General features: G+C 36.5%; 1 pseudogene; it reads left to right on the top strand.

The window, feature by feature from the left end:
* The first annotated feature begins 5,011 nt into the window (after nucleotides 1-5,011).
* LOC120116772 lies at nucleotides 5,012-26,822 on the top strand (annotated as a pseudogene).
* The last annotated feature ends 34 nt before the right edge of the window (nucleotides 26,823-26,856 follow it).

Here is a 26,856-nt window from a genome sequence, read left to right on the forward strand (position 1 = left end):
CTTTTTTTCAGTCCATGGTGTAACACGATGTTCCAATGTTCCTGTAAATTTAAATAAATAATACTTAGTAAAATATATCCCAATGTTCCTGTAAATTCAAAGAAATAATACCTGCATGGTTTCTTTTCTTGTAGTACCACTGTTGAATAGAGGCTCGAAAAAACTCCATTAACATAGTAATGGGTAATTTCCGGGAATGACGACTTAGAGCGTTAATTGATTCTGCACTATTAGACGTCATGAAACCATATCTTGCTCCAAGTTGATGTACTCTTGACCATCTTTCAAACCCGACATCTTCTAGTGTTTGAGCACACTGAGGCAAAACACGTCTTAAACAGTTTATATGCTTATTGAAATCCACTTCCCGATAAGCCTTTACAGCCTTCCAGTATGTCCATTTGTGCTTTTTTATACCAGCAGACCTTGATTTTAGATTTCTATACAAATGAACACCACAAAGTCCATGAAAAGCATCTGGGAAACACCTTCTAACAGCGTTGTCAATTGAGTTTGCCCTATCGGATATGATTGTCAGATTGCTAATAGGACCTACGCATTGCGATTTTCATTTCGCGTTGCGATTTTGTCGTTGCGATTTCATTTCGCGTTGCGATTTTGTCGTTGTGATTTTCATTTCGCATTGCGATAGCCATTTCCGCGTTGCGATAGTCATTTTCGTGTTGCGAAAGTAAACTATTCTTCTTCTGCAAATTGAAACTTGAATGGATTGCATTACTTCAACCAAAAGACAAAAACAAAACCAAAAACAAATACTAACAAAAACAGATTGGCAGCAACCGAATGAATTACGAGTATGAAAAATCTTAAACTTACCTCGTTGCGTAGAGTATGAACCTCATTCTGCAACGATGCTACCATCTCACGTAGAGCGGCTACCTCACCGCGTAATGTAGACACCTCAACACGCCATGCACCATCGTCTTTGCGTAAAGTACCGACCTCCTCACGCAAGGCATTGACCTCATCACGTAACTCCCCTAACTCATCCCGTTGAGGTGGAGGTGGAGAACAGGGAGATAAACGTCGTGACATCTTTGCCGGTCGCCTATCTTGCGGTGATGGTGGAGAAGAGGCTCGATGATGTGAAAGAATAGGTGATGGCTGTCGTTGTGGAGGTGTATAGCCGGGTCGATCAGATGATGGCTCTAGGTGAGGTGATAGCTCTGGGCGAGGTGATGGCTCCCGAAGTGGAGGCTGCTCATCAACCGTTCCATCAAAAAAACGCTTACTAGCTTGCCACCAATCAGTGGCAAGCTCAGCTTCCGTGGGTGTCAGCCTCTGTAGAGGAGTGTTGGCCTCCTAACAATATAAAAGCTTAAACAAAGTTAAATGTGTACTAGTAATAACTTGTTTATAAACATATGGTAGTATTTATGTTAACTTACATTATTTATTGTCGTATACCGTAGTAAATCTTCCCATTGCAAGGTTCGTTTCCTCTTCCAGGAAATAGCCCTGGGAATATTATTTGAAGTTTTTATTGCATATGTCTTCATGGCGGGAAAGGCCTCAAATATCCAAATCTACAAACAATATAATAACAAACATTAGTAATTGTTAAATAATTACTTATAATTTTGGAAACATTATATAAAAATTCTTACCTTAAAGGCCCAAATAAAGCCTGTCAAAGTGTATTTGGAACCATCGCCATGCAAACTTTTTCGATCATCCAAGGCAGACGATAACTTATTCCATGTAGCTTTCCATAAATACGAGCCCCACGGAAACAGGTTCCATGCATTTAGGTCTTCTACCAATTTGATTAGATCATTTGGAATAGGTTGTCTGGCCTCTCTGCCTAAAAAGCCGGCATGCAAAAGAATTAGAAGGCATACTCGGACAACGTCGACGTCATCCATCCGAGTAAAACCATCTTTATTATTCAAAAATCTTGTCAGGTCTTCTACGTGTAGACTCGGCCTCTCCAGCTCAGGAAAAACCCGGGATAGCCATGATGGGCGGGTAATGTGTCTAGTGTACCGACCTACATCATCGTGTCCAAAGCGTAGACCGGTGATTAAGCAAAACTCCTCCCGCCCAAAACACGTATACGCCGGTGGAAAATCAAACCATATCTCTTCATCACGACGTTGTATAGTCTCTGGTCATGGTTTGAAGAAACAAGTGTGTCAACATCGCATCTCCACCGGGATGTTGTACTTTCAGCCATGGCCCGAAGCATGTATCATCAAACATTTTTCTTTGTGCAGGTGAAAGCTTCGACGCAATTGTTTTGGCCAGGCTGACTTTATTTCTCAAGGTCAATTGAGCCGAATAAAAGTTCTACAAAAACAATAAACATACTAAATTAGATATACCAAAAACTACACTGTGAAGATATACCAAAAACATTAATAAACATAAATAGTAGTAGTTTATTCTTCAAACTTAAATATGCAACACTGTGAATTTCGTATTTGTCTTTGTTTTTTGGTTGAAGTAATGCAATTCATTCAAGTTTCAATTTGCAGAAGAAGAATAGTTTCTGAAAATGAAAATCGCAACACGAAAATGACTATCGCAACGAGAGAATCGCAACGCGAAACTAAAATCGCGTTGCGATTTGCATTTCGCGTTGCGATTCTTGGTTGATTTAATAAGCAATCTAAGTGAAATGGTTAATCTATTATTGAAATTACCAGTAAACCTATCATCAATTTCAATATGAAAAACCTAATAATAATGCAAAAATTTCAAAAAGAAAATAATTAAAAAAACTAACCCTCGTTGGTTGATTTGGTTGATTTTCCATTTCTGATTGTGAGGGTGGCTCTGAGAGATTTAGATAGACGGATTTCGCCGGAGATGGGGACGGATTTCGTCGGAGATGGGTGAGAGAGTGAGAGATGGAGATGGGATTGAGTTGTGATTTTAGGTTTTAGGTTATGAGTTGCGATTACGGGATATACTGTGGACAGTTCAGTGTTCCAATATATTTATATTCATGTTTGGAATTTAAAAATAAAATACTTGGCCAGGATACTAATGGCGCTTTGAAAATCGCATTGCGATTATGTATTATCGCGTTGCGAAAGTCAGTATCGCGTTGCGAAAGTAAGTATCTCGTTGCGATTTTTTATTATCGCATTGCGATAGTCAGTATCGCATTGCGATTTACTTATTCGCATTGCGAATTTCCCAATTTGCGTTGCGATTTACTTATTCGCATTGCGAATTGGGAAAATCGCAACGATACTGTAGACCATCGCAACGCGATTTTCAACTATCGCATTGCGAAAATGCAACGCAAATTTGCGATAATGGAGATCGCGTTGCGAATTAGCGATCGCATTGCGATTTTGTTGGTCATTTTGGCAAATCCGGAAAAAGTTGGTTAAAATCGTATATTATATGGGATTTTTGGTCACTGAGGTTATTTTCTCATTACAAAAATATAAATAAGAAATAAGAATGGGTCAAATTCAGATACAACTATAAATTTAATGACTAAATTGAATAAATATGAAAATGAACAAATTAAAATTTTCAAAAAATAAATAACACAAAAAAATGAAATAAAAATAATTATAAAATGTGAAGCATGTATGAAAAATAAAATAAATTCCATTCCTTTCAAAAGTTAAAAAAATATTAAAATAATTATAATATATATATATAAAGTATATATTAATATAATATTAAAATAATTATAATATATATATAAAGTATATATTAATATAATATAAATAAACTATATAGTTTTGTTTATAATTTTATATACTGTATATAAACTATGTAGTGTATATATGAATTATATATAAACTATATAATTTATATATATTATTACCACATGTTTAATTAATATTGGATTGATAAATAATTTAGAGGATCTATTTATTATGTGTTTAATTAGTATTATGTTAAAAAATACTTTAAAGATCTATTTTGCACGTGTTTAATCAGTATTGGGTTGATAAATATTTTGGAGGATTCACTCAACACATGTTATCGGTATCAGGTTGATAAATACTCTAGAGAATTCCCTTAGCACGTGCTTAATTAGTATTGAGTTGACAAATGCTTTGGAGGATTCACTTTAGTCCATGTTTAATCAATATTGGATTCACAAGTACTTTGAAGGATTCACTCGGCACGTGTTTAATCAGTATTGAGTTGACAAATACTTTGGAGGATTCACTTCAGCACATGTTTAATCAGTATTAGGTTGATAAATATTTTGGAGGATTCACTCAACACATGTTGAATTAGTATTGGATTGACAAATACTTTAGAAGATTCACTCAACACGTGTTTAATCGGTATTGAGTTGATAAATACTTCAGAAAATTCAGTTAACATGTGTTTAATCGGTATTGAGTTGATAAATACTTTAGAAGATTCAATTAGCACGTGTTTAATCAATATTGGGTTAGGATTCACTTAACATGTGTTTCATTAGCATTGAATTAACAAATACTTTGAAAGATTCACTTAACACATGTTTAATCAATACTGGATTGATAAGTACTTTGGAGGATTCACTTAGTGGTTTATAAAGACGAAATTATAAGCCTCATTTAATGTACTATCTCCATAAAAGCGAAAAATATTTTTTCTTGAATCATTGTTTATGTTCTTGAAAACTAGTGTTTTAAATATAAATGATTAAATTTATTGATTTATTTTAAATTAAGATTAAATTGATATAAATATATAATTTTTAGAGACTAAAATCATTATTATTATTATTATTATATCAAATTATGTTAGACATATGTTAATTTTAACGATTATTAACTTGTGTGTAATAATATTTTAATTGAATGATTTATTTGTAACTTTATAAAATGTGACACGTTTCTTACCAAACGCATAATTAAGTGATCTTGGTGTATTTTACCCTTGATAATATTAGGTAACTTTTTAATCATTGATGGTTAAAACAAAAATTAACTCAAACATAAATGACCATTGTTTAATTTATCCATTTAAAATCATATTACAATCACAACACCGAATAAAAGTGGAACCTTTTCTCTCCGACAATAGAATTGTTGAAAGAGAGAAAAGTTCAGGAAAAAGAAAAATATATATACAAAAGAAGGGGAAAAAGAAGAAGCTAAAAAGCTTCAAATATTCATCAATGGCGGTTCATAGGTTTTATAGGGTTTTGTGATTGGCAATTCCTTTAGAGCTTCAATGGAAATGCCCGGGAGAAGACCCAATTACTCTCTCCTTTGCTAGTATCCTGAAGACCAGTTCTCGGTGTCCATATCGAGAGCTCCGCTTCCGTATTACGATTCGATTTCAAGCGAAGCCGCGAGTAGCAAGAACAAAGTGAAATTGGAGAGAGGTTTAACTGATTGGGATCAGAGTCAGAGTCTTAGTCAGAGTCAAAACCACGCCCAACTACAAGCAAATCGAATCGGTGGCGGCGGTGGGGGAGGAGGAGGGAATACTTTTGCTTCGTCGATCGATCTTCAAAGGAAATCAAGCGGGAGTAGCTTCGGTGAGAGTATGTGCCGACCCTTGCTACGACGACAGCTAACGAGATTGATGCGTTCGCTTATGGTCATGATGGGAGCTCTGGACTTCTAGATTTGAGAACGAAAATTGGGGGTTCATCGTCGGGGAAAAGCTGGGTGCAGCAAACGGAGGAGAGTTATCAGTTGCAGCTGGCGTTAGATTTAAGGCTTTCTTCGGAAGCTACCTGTGCTGATGACCCAAATTTTTTGGGTCCGGTTTTGGATAATTCCGCAACAACTAGCTTCAGCTCTGCTGAGATAGTTTCCCATCGGTTCTGGGTATGTTTCTTGTAGATTTGTTTTTGTTCACTACATCATTCGATTGTCTTGTTTAAATTTACTTAATGATTTGCAAGACTAGGAGATTTAATAAATATGCCTAGGTAAATATAACCATCATGATAGTGAATGGAACTAGTTTTTAGATGATTTTAAAGACCAGTAATAAGATATAATGGATGTTAGTGCATGAGCTCTTACACTTTGTTGTGATGTGAGAAGTCGGTTTGTCATAACTATAGTTTTCCATTGGTCCCGTGTTATATCGATCTGAACTTTTGGTGTGAGAACTTTTTTATTTTTCTGAATTTCGCAAGAGATGACTTTTACTCTTCTGATATTGGACATGAACTTGGGTACAATGGGAGTATATAGCTGCACAGCATCTGGAATAAATGACATGTGAAAACTAGGGTTTAGTAAAGTTTCAGGAATTTGTTGATTTTTTTTATAGAAATAGGAGGCATCATTAAAAACCTCCCTCATAGTGGTTTCTTTCCCGAAAGAAAGAACCAACCAGCGGAATGAGGAAAAGAATGCCTTAATTTATTAATATTGTAGAAATCAGAGTAATTCTCTGTATTTTCATATTATTTTCAATATGACAGATTACATCTTTATATACAAATTATCTCTCTAAAGTAGGAAACACTTAAGAAAGGAAAGATACTAATCCTAGGATGTGATCTCTTAAAATAAGGGATTGTATAAATATATGTACAGAATCCCTTAACTAAAGGAATGATATCAAATCATAACAAATCATATCTCTATAATTCCTACACTCCCCCTCAAACTGGAGAATATACATTGTATAATCCCAGCTTGAATAGGAATTTATTGAAAACAGGCTTTGGCAAAGCCTTAGTAAGAATGTCTGCAATTTGTTCTTCTGAAGGAATGTATGAAAGTGTGATTGTCTTTTTGTTAACTTGATCAGCTATAAAATGTCTATCAATCTCAACATGCTTTGTCCGATCATGTTGAACTGGGTTCTTGGCAATTTGAATAGCAGATTGATTATCACACAAGACTTCAAAGTGATCCTCTTGATTATTGCCAAGTTCTTTCAGTAGTTTAAGTAGCCAAATTCCTTCGCATATTCTCAATGCTAGTGCTCTGAATTCAGCTTCAACACTACTTCTTGAAACGACATATTGTTTTTTACTTCTCTAAGTTGTAAGGTTACCCCAAACAAATGTGAGTAGCCACTAGTGGATCTCCTTTCAGTAAGGTCTCCGGCCCAACTAGAGTCTGTAAAAATTTTAACAGTTCTGTCTTGTGTCTTCTTAAACATTAAGCCGTGTCCTGGAGTTTTCTTCAAGTACTTGAGAATTCTATTTGTTGTTGCCATATGCTCTTCAATAGGATTAGTCATGTGTTGACTTATCACATTACGGGAAAGGCTATATCTGGCCTTGTCAAGGATAAATAAATTAGTTTCCCAACTAATCTTTGAAATTTCTCTTTGTCTACTAAGGACCCTTATTCTTTGCTAAATTTCAAGCTTGTTACTTCTCCAAGTTGTAAGGTTACCCCAAACAAATGTGAGTAGCCACTAGTGGATCTCCTTTCAGTAAGGTCTCCGGCCCAACTAGAGTCTGTAAAAATTTTAATAGTTCTGTCTTGTGCCTTCTTAAACATTAAGCCGTGTCCTGGAGTTTTCTTCAAGTACTTGAGAATTCTATTTGCTGCTGCCATATGCTCTTCAATAGGATTAGTCATGTGTTGACTTATCACATTACGGGAAAGGCTATATCTGGCCTTGTCAAGGATAAATAAATTAGTTTCCCAACTAATCTTTGAAATTTCTCTTTGTCTACTAAGGACCCTTTTTCTTTGCTAAATTTCAAGCTTGCCTCCATTGGTGTATCAATCGACTTACAACTAAGAAAACTAGTTTTTTTGAGTAAATCAAGTACATATTTTCTTTGGTTGATTATAAGTCCTTCTTTTGACCTTGCCACCTCTATTCCTAGGAAATACCTTAGCTTTCCCAAGTCCTTGGTTTTGAATTCCTCATTTAACAACTTTTTCAAATTGCAAATCTCTTCTTCATCATCTCCGGTAAGAATTATGTTGTCCACGTACACAATAGGGATAGCTTTCTTATTTGTAGAAGTTACCTTGATGAAAAGAGTATGATCGGCGAGGGACTGCTTGTAACCATTTTTCATAATGACTTTAGTGAACCTCTCGAACTAAGCTCTGGGTGATTGTTTTAATCCGTATAGAGACTTATTGAGCTTGCACAACTTTTACTTCCTTCAACAGACTGTAAGCCAAGTGGCAACTTCATATAGACTTCTTCTAGCTTGCCATTAAGAAAAACATTTTTTTACATCAAGTTGGTGTAATTTTCAATCGTAATTTACCGCCAAACTTAGGAGTACTCGAACAATATTCAACTTCGCCACATGTGCAAAAGTTTCTGTGAAATCTATCTCATATGTTTGCGTAAAGCTTCTGGCTACTAGTCTAGCTTTGTATCGTTGAATACTACCATTGGAGTTATACTTTATAGCAAAGATCCATTTACAACCAACAACCTTTTTGCCTTGAGGAAGGTTCGTAACGGTCCAAGTAGCATTTTTCTCTAGTGCACAAATTTCCTCTTCAACAACCCTTCTCCATTTTGCATCATTTAGAGCTTCAACTATGCTTGTGAGAACCTGTTCTTTATCCAAGTTTGCTGTAAATGCTTGAAAAGAAGACATCAATGAATTATAACCAACAAATATTTCAAAAGGATGCTTGGTGCACTGTCTAACCCCTTTTCTAATAGCAATAGGGAAGTCATCTAGAGTAGGGGAAGTGGACTTACTGATTTCTTCTTCTATTTCGGCAGCTGGACCCAAATCCAATTCTCGGCAAGCATCATATTGCAAAACAGCCTCAGGAATATGTTTTCTTTTCCTTGTATAGACACGAAGTTGTTTGATTGGTGATGTATGTGGAAGATTTTGAATGGGAGTAGGTGTGTTTTCAGGAAGGGTGTTTAAAGTAGGTGTGGGTGAAGTAGTGATAGGTACTACAAATGAATCAATGGGAGTAGTTACAGGTGACAATTTGTAGGTAAAGACAAAATTGGTGGCAATTCTGGAGTTTGAGAATGTAGAGTAGGAGGAGATACCTGATGTGGTTGAAAATCTTTCCATGTTTTCCCTGAATTTCAGCCTGAGTGAAATAGGGATCCTGCTCATAAAATGTTATGTCAATAATGGTAAAAAATCGCTTAGAGGGAGGATGATAGCATTTATAACCCTTCTTAAGTGAAGAATACCCAACCAGTACACACTTTAATGATTTAGGATCTAACTTGGACTTATTAGGAGCAATTTTTTGGATAAAAACAGTACAACCAAATATTTTAAGTGAAATAATGGAGGAGATAGGTTTAAAATGGGGAAAGTATTGCATAAATATAGATTGAGGTGTTTGAAATTGTAAAACCTTACTAGGTATTTGATTGATTAAATATGTGGCAGTTAATAAGGCTTCCCCGCATAAATATTTTGGAACATTAGTGGTAAATAGAAGAGAACTAGTAACTTCAAGGAGGTGTCTATTTTTTCTTTCGGCAATACCGTTTTGTTGTGGGGTGTCAGCACAAGAACTAATTTGAACAATGCCATTTTCCTTGAAAAACGTACCCAAATACTTAGCAAAAAATTCACTGTCATTATCAGATTTAAAGAGCTGAATTTTAGACCCAAATTGAGTGACAACCACGTTATAAAATTGGGTAAAAACTCCAGTAATTTCATATTTATCTTTTAGTAAATAAGTCCAAGTTATCCTACTGTGATCATCAATGAAAGTTGTCCGCTCTTGTGGGTACTATAAAAAGAGTGCGGATATATGTGCAAGTATATAAAATCGAACAAGTAATACAGTGATAAGTTGAGTATTGTCTCCACAGGGATTAAAGGAAATTAAATAAGTTTTTCAAGGCACTTTACTTTGTCACCTAAGTAAAGTTAGTAATGGTATATCAAATGATAATGCATGGGCAAAATGGAATGACTGATGTGGAAGTGGAACGATGGTAATGTGGTAGCAATTGATTATGTTGTGGCAAAGTGGATGGAAATGTCGTGGCAAATTAAATTGTGATAAGTGCAAACAAATAAAAATGTCAAGGCAAAATAAAATGCAATTGCTGGATTTAATATATATATAAATAGATAGAACTTTAGCTTTCTCACACGACAAGCAGCGATGGGAATGAGTGATGGGAGTCACAAGGAAAACCTAAGTCTATTTCTCTTAATAGTATTTCTTCTATGCTTACACTGCCCGACAGAGTCTACTGAGGAGCCCTATGCTATATCTAGTAAGAGACTCAACAGGTTAAAGATGCCCTGGCAAAACCGATTGGCGTAAACCCCTGCAGTGATCCTATTGGTCCAGATAACAGGATATGTCTCGGTAATACCTTTTTGCGGCAGCATTAACATCTAACCTATCGTTTTTTGAACAAATGTGAGAAAAAAATGAAATTCTTACTTTATTGCTCTAAACGTAAATTACAATTTATAAGGAAGAACTACTCTAAGTTAAGAAATAATTTCTAAGATCAGGGAATTAGATTAGTTGACTATTTACATAAGGCAAACTCCTAGAATTAAGAAAAAAAGATATTATTCCTTGATTCTAGGAATTCCAACACTCCCCCTCAAGTTGGTGTATAGATGTTCATCAAACCCAGCTTGCTAGTGAGATCTTCAAACATGTTCTTGTTTAGGCTCTTGGTAAACAAGTCTGCAATTTGTTGTTTAGTTGGTAGGTAGGTTATGCATACTTTCCCTGATTCGATATTTTCTTTGATAAAATGGCCATCTATTTCTACATGTTTGGTACGATCATGGTGAACCGGATTGTATGCTATGCTCACTACTGCCTGATTGTCATAGTACAGTTTCATAGGTCTGGTGTGAGGCATTTTTAATTCCCTCATTAGTCGCTGTATCCAAATTCCCTCGCATATACCATGTGACAGATCGATATTCAGCTTCAGCACTACTGTGGGCTACAACATATTGTTTTTTACTTCTCCACGTCACAAGGTTATCCCACACGTAACTGCAGTAACCTCTTTTAGACCTTATATCATTCACCGAACCTACCCAATCAGTATCTGTGTAGATGTCTACATATCGGTTATTTGTTTTCTTGAAGTATAGACCCTTACCTGGGGTTCCCTTCAAGTATCTCAACACCCTATGGACAGCCTCTAGATGTGTCTCCCTTGGGTTATGCATATATTGGCTGATAACACTCACACTGAAAGCAATGTCAGGACGAGTGTGGGATAGATAGATAGATAAGTTTTCCCACAAGTCGTTGATATCTCTCCCTGTCTAATTCCTCTCCATCTTCATTATTTCGAAGTTTCAAATTGAATTCCATCAGGGTCTCTGCAGGTCTGCAACCTAACATGCCAGTATCCTTCAGTAAATCTAGAACATATTTTCGTTGAGAGATGGAGATACCTATTCGAGACCTTGCTACTTCCATTCCAAGGAATTATTTTAGATTTTCCAAGTCCTTAAGCTCAAATTCAGTGCTAAGGAACTCTTTTAGGCATCTGATTTCATTCGAATTATCTTCTGTTAGAATGATATCGTCAACATAGACTATAAGGATGGAGCATTTACCTTCTTTTGAATGTTTGTAGAACATGGTATGGTCAGCTTGTCCTTGGGTATATGCCCTGCTGGTCATAGCCTTGGTAAATCGACTAAACCAAGCTCTTGGGGACTATTTCAACCCATATAGTGATTTCTTTATCCTGCATACCTGACATTTTTCTTCTTCGAATCTTGGTGGAAAGTCCATATACACTTCCTCGGCCAATTCACCATTTAGGAATGCGTTTTTAACATCCAACTGAGTCAAAGGCCAATCAAGATTTGCAGCAAGTGATAGAAGAACCCGGATAGTATTAAGTTTGGCAACAGGTGCAAAGGTCTCATCATAATCGAGCCCATATGTTTGAGTGAATCCCTTTGCCACAAGTCGAGCCTTGTACCTGTCAATAGTTCCATCAGTTTTGAATTTTGTGGTGAAAATCCATTTGCAGCCTACTGGTTTTTTCCCTTCAGGCAGATCCGAGATTTCCCATGTTCCATTATTTTTTAGAGCATTCATTTCTTCCATTACAACATTTTTCCATTCAGGTGATTCAAGAGCTTCCTTCATAGCCCTTGGAGTTTTTACATGGTCAATATTTGTCACAAAGTTTTTGTATGACTTGGATAGATTTCCATAAGACACAAACCGAGAGATAGGGTGTTGGGTGCAGGTCCTTACACCTTTTCGAATAGCAATTGGGAGATCAATAGATGAAGAATCAGGGGTTACCTCTGTTGTAGAACAGTCAACGGTTGTAGATGAATTTGGCACTGCTATATCAGTTTCAGGAGATTAATGACGCCTTGAATAAACCCGGAGTTCAGGAGCACAGAGTTACCGAGTTTCAGGAGCAAGCTGTGGAGCAAGTTGTTGCTGTTTCTGCAGACTAGGATCATCATTGTGTTGCTGGGAAGGGGGCTGTTGTGAGGGGACTATGAGGCTGTCATTAGGTGGCTGTTGTGAGGGGATTATGAGGATGTCATTTGTATAAAAAAATTTTGGTAGATTAAGATCGGGTGGTGGAGTAATAAGGAGGGTATTGAGGTTCTCATCTTCATTGAGAATCTCCCCCTGAAGATGAGTTGCTGAAAAATATGGTTCTGTTTCAAAGAAGGTTATATCTCGGGAAACAAATGTACGATGCAAAGTAGGTGAGTAACATTTGTGTAGAAATCAGAGTAATTCTCTGTAATTTCTTATTCTTTTCAATATGACAGATTATATATTTATATACAAAATATCTCTCTAAAGTAGGAAACTCTAAGAAAGGAAAAATAATAATCCTAGGATATGATCCCTTAAAATAAGGGATTGCAAAAATCTATTTACAAAATCACATCTCTATAGGAATGGTAACAAATCATATCTCTATAGGAATGGTAACAAATCCTTAGTAAGAATGTCTGTAACTTGTTCTTCTGAAGGAATGTATGAAAGTGTAGCTGTCTTTTTGTTAACTTGATCAGCAATAAAATGTCTATCAATCTCAACATGCTTTGTCCGATCATGTTGAACTGGGTTCTTGGTAATTTGAATGGCAGATTGATTATCACACAAAACTTCAAAGTGATCATCTTGATTAGTGACAAGTTCTTTCAGTAGTTTAAGTAGCCAAATTCATTCTCATATTCCCAATGCTAGTGCTCTGAATTCAGCTTCAGCACTACTTCTTGAAACGACAGATTGTTTCTTACTTCTCCAAGTTGTAAGGTTTCCCCAAACAAAGATGCAGTAGCCACTAGTGGATCTCCTTTCAGTAAGGTCTACAACCCAACTAAAATCTGTAAAGATCTTAACAGTTCTATCTTGTGTCTTCTTAAACATTAAACTGTGTCCTGGAGTTTTCTTTAAGTACTTGAGAATTCTATTTGCTGCTGCCATATGCTCTTTAGTAGGATTGGTCATGTGTTGACTTATCACATTTACAGGAAATGCTATATCTGGCCTTGTCAAGGATAAATAAATTAGTTTCCCAACTAATCTTTAAAATTTCTCTTTGTCTACTAAGGATCCATCTTCTTTGTTGAATTTAAAGCTTGCCTCCATTGGTGTATCATTCGGCTTACAACCAAGAAAACCAGTTTCTTTGAGTAAATCAAGTACATATTTTCTTTGGTTGATCACAAGTCCTTCTTTTGACCTTGCCACCTCCATTCCTAGGAAATACCTTAGCTTTCCCAAGTCCTTGGTTTGGAATTCCTTATTTAACTTCTTCAAATTGCAAATCTCTTCTTCATCATCTCCGGTAAGAATTATATCGTCCACGTACACAATAAGGATAGCTTTCTTAGTTGTAAAAGTTACCTTGATGAAAAGAGTATGATCGGCGAGGGACTACTTGTAGCCGTTTTTAGGATGACTTTAGTGAACCTCTCGAACCAAGCTCTGGGATATTGTTTTAACCCGTATAGAGACTTTTTGAGCTTGCAAACCTTATTGCTACCTTTAGCAGACTGTAAGCCAGGTGGCATTTTCATATAGACTTCTTCTTCTACCTGGCCATTAAGAAAAGCATTTTTTACATCAAGTTGGTGTAATTACCAATCGCAATTTACAGTCAAACTTAGGAGTACTCGAACAGTATTCAGCTTCGCCACAGGTGCAAAAGTTTCTGTGAAATCTATTCCATATGTTTGTGTAAAACCTTTGGCCACTAGTATCACTTTGTATCATTGGATACTACCATTAGAGTTATACTTTACAGCAAAGATCCACTTACAACCAACAGCCTTTTTTCCTTGAGGAAGGTCTGTAACAGTCCAAGTAGCATTTTTCTCCAGTGCAGAAATTTCCTCTTCAACAGCCCTTCTCCATTTAGAATCCTTTAGAGCTTCAGTTATGCTTGTGGGAACTTGTTCTTTATCCAAGGTTGCTGTAAATGCTTGAAAAGAAGGCATCAGAGAATCATAACCAACAAATTTTTCAATAGGATGCTTGGTGCACTGTCTAACCCCTTTTCTAATAGCAATAGGGAAGTCATCTAGAGTAGTGGAAGTATACTTACTGATTTCTTCTTCTATTTCGGCAGCTGGACCCAAATCCAATTCTCGGCAAAAATCAGATTGCAAAACAGCCTCAGGAATGTGTTTTCTTTTCCTTGTATAGAAACGAAGTTGTTTGATTGGTGTTGTTTGTGGAAGATTTTGAATGGGAGTAGGTGTATTTTCAGGAAGGGTATTTAAAGTGGGTATGGGTGAAGTAGTGATAGGAACTACCGATGGATCAATGGGAGTAGTTACATGTGACAAATCTGAAGGTTGAGAATGAAAAGTGGGTGGAGATACCTGATATGATCCGTAGCACCATAATCGAGGATCCAATTAGGGGACGACTGGGAGGAGAAAAAAACTGTAGCATGAGGTTTACCTTCTGGTTCTTTCATGACCAGATTACCTTCTTATTGAGTAGCATATCAGAAAACTTTTATGGATTTGAAGTGATCTCCGGAGTAGGAGAAGAAGTTGTGGACATCGTCTAGGTTGGAAAGAAACCGTAACCTAAGCTGATACCATGTAGAAATCAGAGTAATTCTATGTAATTTATTATTCTTTTCAATATGAAAGATTACATATTTATATACAAAATATCTCTCTAAAGTAGGAAACTCTAAGAAAGGAAAAATAATAATCCTAGGATATGATCCCTTAAAATAAGGGCTTGCAGAAATCTATTTACAAAATCATATCTCTATAGGAATGGTAACAAATCATATCTCTATAGGAATGGTAACAAATCATCTCTATAATTCCTACAATTTGTACCCTTTTTGCGTAGGGGGTAGCCAACAAAAACACAAGTATGAGCACGAGAGTCAAGTTTAGATAGGTTGGGTTGATGGTTATGGACAAAAGGCTTTACACCCGAATAATTTAACCGGTATGGTAGGAACATGGAAAAGAGGGAAAGCTTTTTGAAGGGTATTTAGAGGTGTTTGAAATTTAAGGATTTTGGATGGTATTCGGTTGATTAGGTAGCATGCGGTAAGAACAGCCTTTTCCCATAGGTATTTTGGGATATTTGTGGTAAACATTAGGGCTCGAGCAACATTTAATAGGTGCCGATTTTTCCTTTTCGAAATTCCATTTTGTTGTGGTGTGTCTGGACAGGAGCTTTGGTGTATGATGCCTTGTTCTGCAAGGTAAGGACTTAAAATCGAGTTGAAGTACTCTCTTCCATTATCGGTGCGGAGCGTTTGTATGGTGGAATTGAATTGGGTTCTAATCATTGAATGAAAATTTTGGAATACTTTGGGTGTTTCAGACTTTTCTTTGAGGAGATAAACCCAACAAACTCTAGTATGGTCATCAATAAATGTTATAAACCATCTTGCCCCCATAATATTTTCCACTCGGCTAGCCCCCCATAGATCATTGTGTATTAAGGAGAAAGGTTTGGATTGGATGTAAGGTTTTAATGTATAAGGAACACGAGTATGTTTTTAGAGTTGGCAGATTTCACACTTTAGGGAATTTAGATTTTTATTTCGAAATAACAGAGGAAATACATACTTCATGTACAAGAAGTTTGGGTGTCCTAGCCTTTGGTGCCACAACATAATTGTGTCCTCATGTGAAGCAGATAACGCCAAACTTCCTTTCTTATTGTCTTTATTCCATATGTAGAGTCCATCATCAACCTTAACAGTGCCAATCATCTTCCCCGATTTCTGTTCCTGTACAACACAATCACGAGCAGAAAATTCAACAAGAGCAGCATTTCCTCAATTAGTTTACTAACTGACAGTAAATTGCAGGATAAACTTGGGACATGTAAGACTTTGTCAAGAGAGTTTTTCAGTGAGTTGAAATACCCGAGTCCCAGCAACAGGCGAGTATGAACCATCAGCTATTCAGATACGAGATTTATTGTGACAGGGGATGTAGCTGTGGAACAGGGATGAGTTACCTGTCATGTGGTCGGAGGCACCTGAATCCAGGATCCAAGCGGATTGATTAGTTGAATACGAAGTAATATTAAAAGCAGTACCTTGAATAGCCAAGGATCCATGAGTAATAGGTGTTTCAAGTATCTTGCGTAGGGCTTCGAGTTGAGATTTGGTTAGGCAGACATCAAAGGTATTTTTTGTAGAGGATGAAGTGTTGGATGATACAAGGGCTGAGGTTTTAGATTCGAAAAGCTTTTCTGGTTGTTCTGCCATAGGAAGAAAACAACGCAAGAACAATTTCTAGAGGAAGAGCAGAATAGGATCGAATGAGTCCTACACCTCTGATGCCATGAACAAATGTGAGAAGAAATGAAATTCTTACTTTATTGCTCTAAACGTAAATTACAATTTATAAGGAATAACTACTCTAAGTTAGGAAATAATTCCTAAGATCAGGGAATTAGATTAGTTGACTATTTACATAAGACAAACTCCTAGAATTAAGAAAAAAAAATTGTTCCTTAATTCTAGGAATTTCAACATTTTTGTACACCTCCTTTTAGTCGAATGAAATCCTAACCTTATCTCTAAGGTGGATTAAGCCTAGTTACTACCTATAACCCCTTGTTTATGTAGTTCCTCCCTAGCTTCTCTTGAAGACTAAAGATATTTTGCGTAGGCATTCTCTCGAACCCTAAGCATCTTCTAAGGAAAGACTACTCTCGTAGCTCCTACAACCTTAAAGCATTAAGTTTCATAAACAAAACAGATTAAAGCATATAAAAACAACCATTCATTGAAATAAAACTTAAACATCCAAGTGAACTCCCTCCAAATAGGATTAGTTCATGGTGGGGTTCGAAATAAACAAGCACAAAGCAAGTTTCATCCGTTCCTTACAACACAATAACAAAATATGAAAACAAAGAGCTAAGGGAATGAGAAAAAGCCTTTGACGTGCACTGTCAGAGCTTCCCTCGGCCACCACGAACTGCCCCCAGCAAACTAGCTCCTCTCGGATGTCTAGAACGCCACTCCCTCAAGCTTGTCACAGAGAAATGCCATGGCAAGTAGGATTTACTGAGAAAAGAAGAGACCTTTTTCTCCTTCTATTTTAGCTCAAAACAGCGTAAAACCAAAGTCTTCTTCATTGTGGCTTCATCCTCTATTTATAGGGGAAAATTAACCCTAGGACTTGGTGTTGAAATTCCTAGAAAATCCCAAACCATGCTTAAATCACGTGAGTATCGGGCAGAGCATAGCACTGATCCAGTATGGGTTGCCGACTGAGTACCCGACATAATCCCGCTACAGACACCCAAGGACAGACAGGATCTGCAGAATAGGCGGCGTGGTCAGTAGGATCGGCTGTAGCAGCGCCGACCCCTCCAGGCGGATCTTCGAGGTAGATTTCTCCGGTAGAGCTCTCGGAAAGTCGTAAACAGCTGGCTTCAAAAATATCTTCTCGCACTTTAAGTGCTATCGAAATGCCAGTCGAACTTGGCAATTTCATTTTGCTCAGCAATCTCCTTATGTCACGATATTTTCTTTCCTTTTCTCATTGCTTTCAATTCCTACACATCATCAAACAAGCACATTTCCCATAAAGCAACACCGCTTTAAAAATAAAATACTGCGCCAAACTGAATTCTACCACATGCAACTAAATGCTTTTAAATGCATCTACATGGTCCTAAATGAGCTATCAGACACTCAATAACTTAAGTGAAAATGTCCCAAAATGTGACCTTTTACGGAGTTATCAAAAGTGATAAACCACTTACAATTATCAGTATTGTTCACCCGAGAAGGGCCCCAAATATCATTGTGGATCAAAGCAAAAGGGTGAGAATGCTTATATGTAGAAGGAGAATAAGTTGATTTAGTATGTTTGGCAAGAGAGCAAACTTTACATGAAAAAGAATTTGGCCTTTTATGAATGAATAGAACAGGAAAAACTTTTGCAAGATAGTGGAAACTAGGATGGCCTAAACGATAGTGCCATAATATAACATTATCAACTTTTTCTAAAGCGGTGAAAGATTTCGAGATTTCGATTTTAGTAGAGGCAGGAAGAATATAGAGACCATTCTGCAAGTTGACCTTACCAATTATCTTCTTCGAGTTCAATGCCTGCAAAGTACAATCAAATTAAAAATTGCGGAGCAGTGCAAGTCGGTGGAAAGTTTACTAACGAAAATGAGATTGCAAGCCATATTTGGTACGAAGAGGATATTTTTAAGTACAATCTGGTCATTGAGAATAACAGTGCCATGTCCTTCTATTTTGCACAAGGAACAATCAGCCGTTTTGATAGCTTTACCAAAGTTTGGAAAAAAATTGCAAAACAAATCCTTATTACCAGTCATATGATCTGTAGCACCAGAATCGAGGGTCCAATTAGGGGTTAACTGGGAGGAGAAAAAAACTGTAGCATGAGGTTTACCTTCTGGTTCTTTCATGACCAGATTACCTTCTAATTGAGCAGCAGAACCAGAAAAATTTTCTGGATTCGAAGTGATCTCCAGAGTAGGAGAAGAAGTTATGGACATCGTCTAGGTTGGAAAGAAACTGTAACCTAATCTGATACCATGTAGAAATCAGAGTAATTCTCTGTATTTTCATATTATTTTCAATAGGACAAATTACATCTTTATATACAAATTATCTCTCTAAAGTAGGAAACACTTAAGAAAGGAAAGATACTAATCCCAGGATGTGATCCCTTAAAATAAGAGATTGTATAAATATATGTACATAATCCCTTAACTAAAGGAATGATATCAAATCATAACAAACCATATCTCTATAATTCGTACAAATATAATAACATTACATAAGACATAACAATTACATCAGTAATCAAAAGCTACAAAAACGAATAAAACATCCTAAAACCAAAACCTTACATTCACCAAATCCCTTCCTTAGCTAAACTATCTGCCTCACAATTACAAACCCTTGGAATCCACCTAACTAAAGACACCTTATCAGAAAAAGAGACAAAATCTCCTTAACTAGATAGTTAAAGAAGACAGGAGCTGAAGACGGAGACTAAATCCAGTCCACTGAAGACTTACAATCACTTTCAACAATCAACCTACCAACAGAAACCCAAGCTGAAGAAAGAAATATTTCAATGCCTCTTTTAATAGCTTTTAATTCAGTAACTGGAGGGGGCCCTTGACCAATACTTTCCGAAAAAGTCATTAGAGTATAACAATTCCAATCTCTTAAAATATCACCTATACCTCCGACTAACCCATCAAACCTTACAGCTCCATCAACATTCATCTTAAGAAAATCTCGTGGAGGGGGTAGCCAGCAAAGCACAAGGCAACTCTTAGATTTAGGAACATAGACACTATCTGCGAGGGAAGGATCTCCAATCAACACATCCTCCTGGATAAGAACTTGAGGACACTTGGCTGGAAACCACTTAGATAACCTAAATCTAACTATGAAGAAAAGAGATATACTGTCCAGAGAGGCTCTATCAAAAACAATTGCATTCCTAGATTTCCAAATGGACAAAAAAATAACACTCGGAATAAACTTCCAAATCATCGAATGCACCCTCAATTCGGACCAAGAGCTAAGAAAAAAGGGAGGATCCTTTGGCAAAACTACAGATAAATCCCAAAACTTGATAATCTTATTCCAAAGTTCCCAAGCGACATAACATGAAATAAAAAGAGGTTGCACGGTTTCCTCATGCTTCAGGAATTTGTTGATAAAAAATTGAACATTTGAATATAAATTATATAATGCCTTTTCAATGGTATGTGCATCAGGTGAGTGGCTGCTTATCATATTTTGAAAAGGTTCCCGATGGATTTTATTTAATTTATGGAGTTAATCCATATGTCTGGACTATGTGCACTGATCTGCATGAGCATGGACGAATTCCATCAATCGACTCTCTTAGATCTGTTGATCATGCGGTTGGTTCACCACTAGAAGTGATATTGGTTGACCGAAGAAGTGATCTCGGCATAAAGGAACTCCAAAATAGAGTCTATAACATTTTTCGTAGCTGCATAACCACAAAAGAAGTTGTTGAGGAGTTAGCACAGCTTGTCTGCTGTCGCATGGGGTGAGTTACCTATATCATTAATGCACAAAATTTCAAAATTCATACAATTTTTTGTTCTATGGTGAGTAATTGTTCTATTTCAAACCGAAGGGGTTCATCTACAACTGAAGAGGATGACTTGGTTTCATATTGGAGGGACTGCAGTGATGATTTAAAAGATTGCTTAGGTTCAGTTGTGGTTCCCATAGGTAGCCTGTCCGCTGGCCTTTGCAGACATCGAGCTTTACTATTCAAAGTAAGGACCTAAGTTTATGGTGTTCTCATTTCACCTGTGAGGCTTTGGGATGATTTTTCGCTTAGTTATAGTTAACTTTTTGTGCCTTCACTACTTGTGGAACAAGTTTCCTGTTATAAAATGTTTTTCCCCTTTGAAGGGAAGGGGATTCATTCACAGTTCAAACATGACTTATGCAGGTGTTAGCTGACACAATTGATCTGCCATGTCGAATTGCAAAGGGATGCAAATATTGCAAAAGAGATGATGCTTCCTCTTGCCTTGTTCGCTTTGGGCTTGACAGGTATTTTATATCAGCACGGTGATATTTTGGTTTTGGCTGGTGTTGGTTATGTTTGTTTTGTTTCTGATTTACAACCTATTTCCTTTAAATTCTGAAATTGTCTTTGTTTAGTGATTTGTTTCTAAATTACAATGTTTTGCTGGCAAAGGAACCCTGCATTTTTAATTGAAGTTGTTGTTTGTCATGTGGAAATTGATCAACGTTTTTTGAAACTATATTTTGCTTAGTTCCACCTGCTACTCCACTTGCTTGGTTGCAGTGCGTTTTCCTGTTGTGGTCTTTCTTCCCATTTTGGTCAACGGTTTGTGATAAACTGCCTTGACTTACCTTGGTTAAAGTTTTCCATAGACAAGAAAATCTCATGAAGTCAATCTGATGGATAACCTTCCAAGTTATGGCAGAATGTCTATCCTAGACATAAATCTAGAAGGGTTTAATTCACTAGTGTAGTTGGGCTTTGTTTTTTCATGAGCTTTCGGAAGCTTATATACTTGGGTTTTGTAGTGTTTGGAGATTGGATTTTGATTCTTGAACAAATTTGATATTGAGAATTATTGGATATTATTATTATGGGGAATTTGTCTTACCTTACAGTCTTTGTGACTTCAGGGAGTATCTTGTTGATCTAATTGGGAACCCAGGTTACTTATGCGAGCCCGATTCCTTGCTCAATGGTCCTTCTTCCATCTCAATTTCTTCCCCATTGCGCTTTCCACATCTCAAACCAGCTATACCTGCCACTGATTTCAGGTCATTGGCCAAACAATACTTTTCAGACTGTGAATCACTTAATCTTGTATTTGATGATGCTACAGCAGGTAAATTTCCGGTTACTATCTATATGAAAAGCTTTATTGAATGCACCTTATCTGCTTTTAGATTTCAGGCTTGTCTTTCATTTGGTTTGAAGTAGGTTTCTTTCGCTCTTTTTCCCCACATGTCGTATTTTGTGAAGTCCCTTATCGAGTACAATGTTAGTCGAAGTCTCAAAGATGAATTGTATTGTTTCAAGTTCTTATAAAAATTTTCAGCATCTGCATTTATGAAAGCAATAGATAATTTAATCTCTAACTTAACACTTATGAATCTTGCCATTGAATTTTTTTGCACTAGCTTTTCAATTGTGGCTAAATTTTTTTCATCCTGGACCCAATTGAAGGTGTTGTCATATTATTTTGAGCTCTAAGGGAAACCAGAAAAGCGACCCTTACAATTTTACGTGGGCAGGCATTCATAAATAGGTTTTAATCTGGTTTGTTTATATATATATATATATATATATTTGCTTACCTGGTTTTGTTATTGTTAATTGCACTTTTATAACACTGTTGAGGCTGCCATTTCTATATCTGTAATACATTAGATGTTTGTGACATAAATTTGATGCCTTTTCCTGGTGTTCAGTCATGTCTTATCTTTGCATGGTTAAAACTTGTTTTTGTTATTCATCTGGTACGCAAATAAACATAGTTGTCTGTAATTTCAGGTACTTTTATGGATGAAGAAAATAAACTTGGCAACATTGGCACAGACAGAAATAACCATGTTCACATGTCAAGTAATATGAATGATGTCTCACAGTTGCCCCTACGTAATAGGGCTAAGCCACCTGCTCATGATAGAGATTCCCAGTATTCACAGTCTATAATAAGCTCAAAGAACATCATTAGAGATCCTTTAAAGCACATCCCTCCTCTAGGGCATAGGGATGTACCAGATCTAGTCTTGGCTGGCCCAATGGGGGGTCCTACTAAGGACTCGAGGTTTGCTAAGGGTAATCAACTTGTTCCTGGCAAAAGAAGTAGAGAACATGTCCTTGACACTGATGATTTGGACATTCCATGGAGTGATCTTGTTTTAAGAGAGAGAATTGGTTCTGGTATTTTCTCATCGTCTTTAAGAACATTCTTTCACAGAATAGACTACTGAGAGATCATATTCTTGGTCATAATTCATGTTTTGGTTTGGACTTGGTTCTTTAAAGGTTCTCTTGGAACTGTTCATCGTGCCTAATGGAATGGCTCGGTAAGAATCCTTCTGTTTATGAAGTATTTTCATAAGGATAAAGTTAAATGTTATGAAAATTTTATTTTTGACATCTCCTATTCTGCATCTTGTTTATTGTTGGCACTGCTTTGTTGTATGCTGAATTCTAATCGTCTTATGGAGGTTCTGGGGCCTTTTTTGTTTGTGATGTTCCTTGGGAATGAGAAAATATAAACAATTATTGATATATATATTTGACAAATGAAAGTAGATAGATTCATTAATGACATGTATTAGTATTTCTGAAGATGCAGAATTTGTTTTATGTGTATTTGGTTTTAGGAGTTATGGTATTTGTAAGACTTTCAGATTTTCTAGAATGTAGTATTTGTGCAATCGATTTAGGTGGCATCTGCTGAAGTTAGGTTTGAGGTCTAGGTAATCTTTTCTCTCCTTTCTGAATCAATTTCTTCACAGCATTCTCGCAGTTCCAAAACTTAAACTGCTTGAAGTTCACTTCTGCTCACATCATTTGAACATCAAAGCTTCACTTTCAGTTCCGAATATTGATCTTGACACTATTAATGCATGGAAATGTAGTGTCAAACCCTGTAATTTTCCTTTGTAAACCAGCAGTCAATCTAGTTTGTCACATGCTATTTCTCTTTAGCCATGCCTGTAAATGAAAAGGTTTTTGAATACGGTAAATCCGGAAATGCACCTTGATTCATATACAGTCATTGTAAGAGTGGACCTTCTATACTTTATAGTATTTTATTTTTGGAGTTTGGTCCATCTTTGATGAATTTTTACATAAAAGTATTCACTGCTTTTGAGCTGAAGTTCCTCATTAAAAAATTTTCTTGATTTACTTTGTTTTGGACTAACTAAAATTGACAAAGATGTTGACTCAATTGGAGACTTTTTTTGCCTTGAAATAAGTAGTCTTGGGTTAGAATCCTACGTTGCCCCTTGTTGACACTAATCTAGAATGCTTCATCTCTCGGGTAAGACACATCTTGGGCTTACTGGGGACTAAACAACCTATCTGCCACCAGAATTTATGAACCAGATAAAAAACATTTTTTGGTTGCAATTAATCCTGGCAGGAATGAACGATAAATTTTACAGGTGCTGTTGATGATTCCTCTTTCTCTGTATAATCTTATTTTTTTAATTACAGGATGTTACCGTGAAAATTCTCATGCAACAGGATTTGCATGGTGAGCTTTATAAAGAATTTTTGAGTGAGGTATGAGTTGGCTGACGTTTTGAACAATTTTGTTCTTGAGATTAAGAAACATCAGTTTTTCATTCATGTTTGTGGTATGATTATATTTTCACCTCAATTTTTTGTTAGGTTGCAATAATGAAACGCCTACGGCATCCAAATATTGTTCTTTTTATGGGAGCTGTTACTCAGCCCCCTAACTTGTCCATAGTCACAGAATACTTATCAAGGTTTGTTGTTATTTATTTATTTTTTGGGTGGGGGGAAATGGGAAACACCGTGTTTGCATTCCATCAGTTGAATAAAGAAGACGAAAAGGTTGTTTTATTTACTTCATACTACTACTTTTAGAGGTTTGAATTCTTAAGTGGATTAAAACCTTGACTCTAATTTGCAGAGGTAGCTTGTATAGGCTTTTGCGTAAGCCTGGTGTGGGAGATGTGTTGGATGAGAAGCGTCGCTCGAGTATGGCTTATGACGTGGTGGGTTTCAAAGGGTTTACTTTCTTTTTGTTTTTTGTTTTCCATTTTCTTATGTATCATCATAATGTTTTGTTAATGATATGGTCTAAGTCACCATCATTTTTCTTTCGTGCACAGGCAAAGGGAATGAATTATCTTCATAGACGTAATCCCCCTATTGTTCATAGAGATTTAAAATCACTAAACCTTTTGGTTGACAAGAAATATACGGTGAAGGTAAGCTCCAGAATGTTGCTGCTGTGTCTCAAAGAGCATGGTGTTTTCACCTTATAATCCTGTCATAGGAAGCATAAACATTTTGCCGTTTTCATTTACTTATTTTTTCAATGGATAAAAGCCACGTGATTGGCTTTTTTGTTCTTAACTGATAATGGAATCTAAATAGTTCTCAAGCCTTGTAATGTCTTTGCATTTATCAAATATAACCACAGGTTTTTACTATTGGAAATGGTTCTCAACTAGTTTTTGTTATATCCATCAATGTATATAGTTGGAGCCAACATTGTCTACTATAATTTGTTACTTTCTTTGTAATTATATCCATTTCTCTCTTAATGCAAATTTCTCTCAAAAGTTGCTTCGCAGATTTCTTCCTCACTTTCCTGGTCTGTAAATTCAGGTTTGTGATTTTGGGCTTTCTCGTTTGAAGGCAAACCCATTTCTTTCATCCAAATCAGCAGCTGGAACTGTATGTTAAACTAATTTTTAACTATACTTTTGGTATTTCTATTTTAGTTACCATAGATCACCGTTTATGCTGCAAAATATTAACAAATACATTCTTTTATATTAGCCCGAGTGGATGGCTCCAGAAGTTCTCCGTGATTAGCCATCAAATGAGAAGTCTGATGTATACAGTTTCGGTGTAATTTTGTGGGAGCTTGCAACATTGCAACTACCATGGGGCAACATAAATCCAGCACAGGTTTGTTAATGTATTATAGATTTTGTCCTATCAGATGTCTCATTTTGCTTGATGATTTAGCTTCAATGTGCTTGACAAGGCGCATATCAAATCTTTCATTAAAAGGAAATGATAATCTGATAGCAACTAAAAGTTCCCTTGAAGAGGAACAAACCACTTTCTATAAGCATTTCAAACGAGTGTGTTGTATGACCTGAGCTATGAACCACATACTTGAATGTCATGAAAATGGACTGTATGGGTTTCTTTATCACTATGCTGCATGTATGCATGCTATATTCAAATAAAGCTCAAGTTTGTCTACTTAACTTAATGTTTGTGAATGTGTCTGGAAAAAGTGTGAAGGGAAGCTCTTTGAAATTTTTGCAGCTTGCAATGGAGTATCTAAGTTTTGCACTTTGTTGAATAACATACCCCTCAATGAACGTGAACTATTGATATATCTGCATTTTTTTCTCTAATTTGCCTTTGAACTTTGGGTTTTTACTATCTCGTAAACTTACATATTGTCAGGCAGTGACAATCTTCTGGAGTTTAATTTCTAACAAACATAGCCCAATCTGAATTGTTATGCAGGTAGTAGCGGCTGTTGGTTTTAAGGGCAAAAGGCTTGATATTCCTCGGGATTTGAATCCTCAAGTGGCTGCCATAATCGAGGATTGCTGGGCCAAGTAAGTCAAAAAAGATTTTGTGATATGAGCAAACTTCCCTCTTTCATCGTTGTCATTGTTGATTTTTAATGCAGTGAGCCTTGTAAGCGTCCATCATTTTCCAGTATCATGGAACGGTTGAAGTCGCTGATTAATAAGCCTTCTACCCCTCAAACGGGGCGTGCTGACATGCCATTCCTCACCTGAATGGTTGGAACTCCTATGAAGTCGTCATCTTGCACATAATACAAGATTCTTTTTGACATTATATGAGATGGAGGGATTATTGCTGTTAGGTAGTCTAAGGTACGCACTTTTACATGCTTCAGCATCACCCGCATACGGTCCTCTGTTGGACTCTTTTCAATAATGAGGTCACGGTTGGCTTCTTCGCGAGAGAGGTTTTCACAGTCAGTAAAAGCTCGAGGCTGTATAATGTTACTGGATGAAACTTCATTGTCTCTCCTCGTCACAATTACGGTGCTCATGGGCCGACGTATATGCATATGCATACTCTTTCGTTGTTGATGAGAATTATGATGTTAACTGGAAGGAGTTGGGAATAATATTATATACTTGCATTCGTTTGATTGTTTGCAGTAGTAATTGTACATGTCTACCAAATAGCCAAACGGGACTCGCTGATTCTCAACATGGGACTTTCCAGATTATTTT

Source organism: Hibiscus syriacus, unplaced genomic scaffold, assembly GCF_006381635.1.
Source record: "Hibiscus syriacus cultivar Baekdansim isolate YM2019G1 unplaced genomic scaffold, ASM638163v2 tig00110303_pilon, whole genome shotgun sequence".
NCBI lineage: Eukaryota > Viridiplantae > Streptophyta > Magnoliopsida > Malvales > Malvaceae > Hibiscus > Hibiscus syriacus.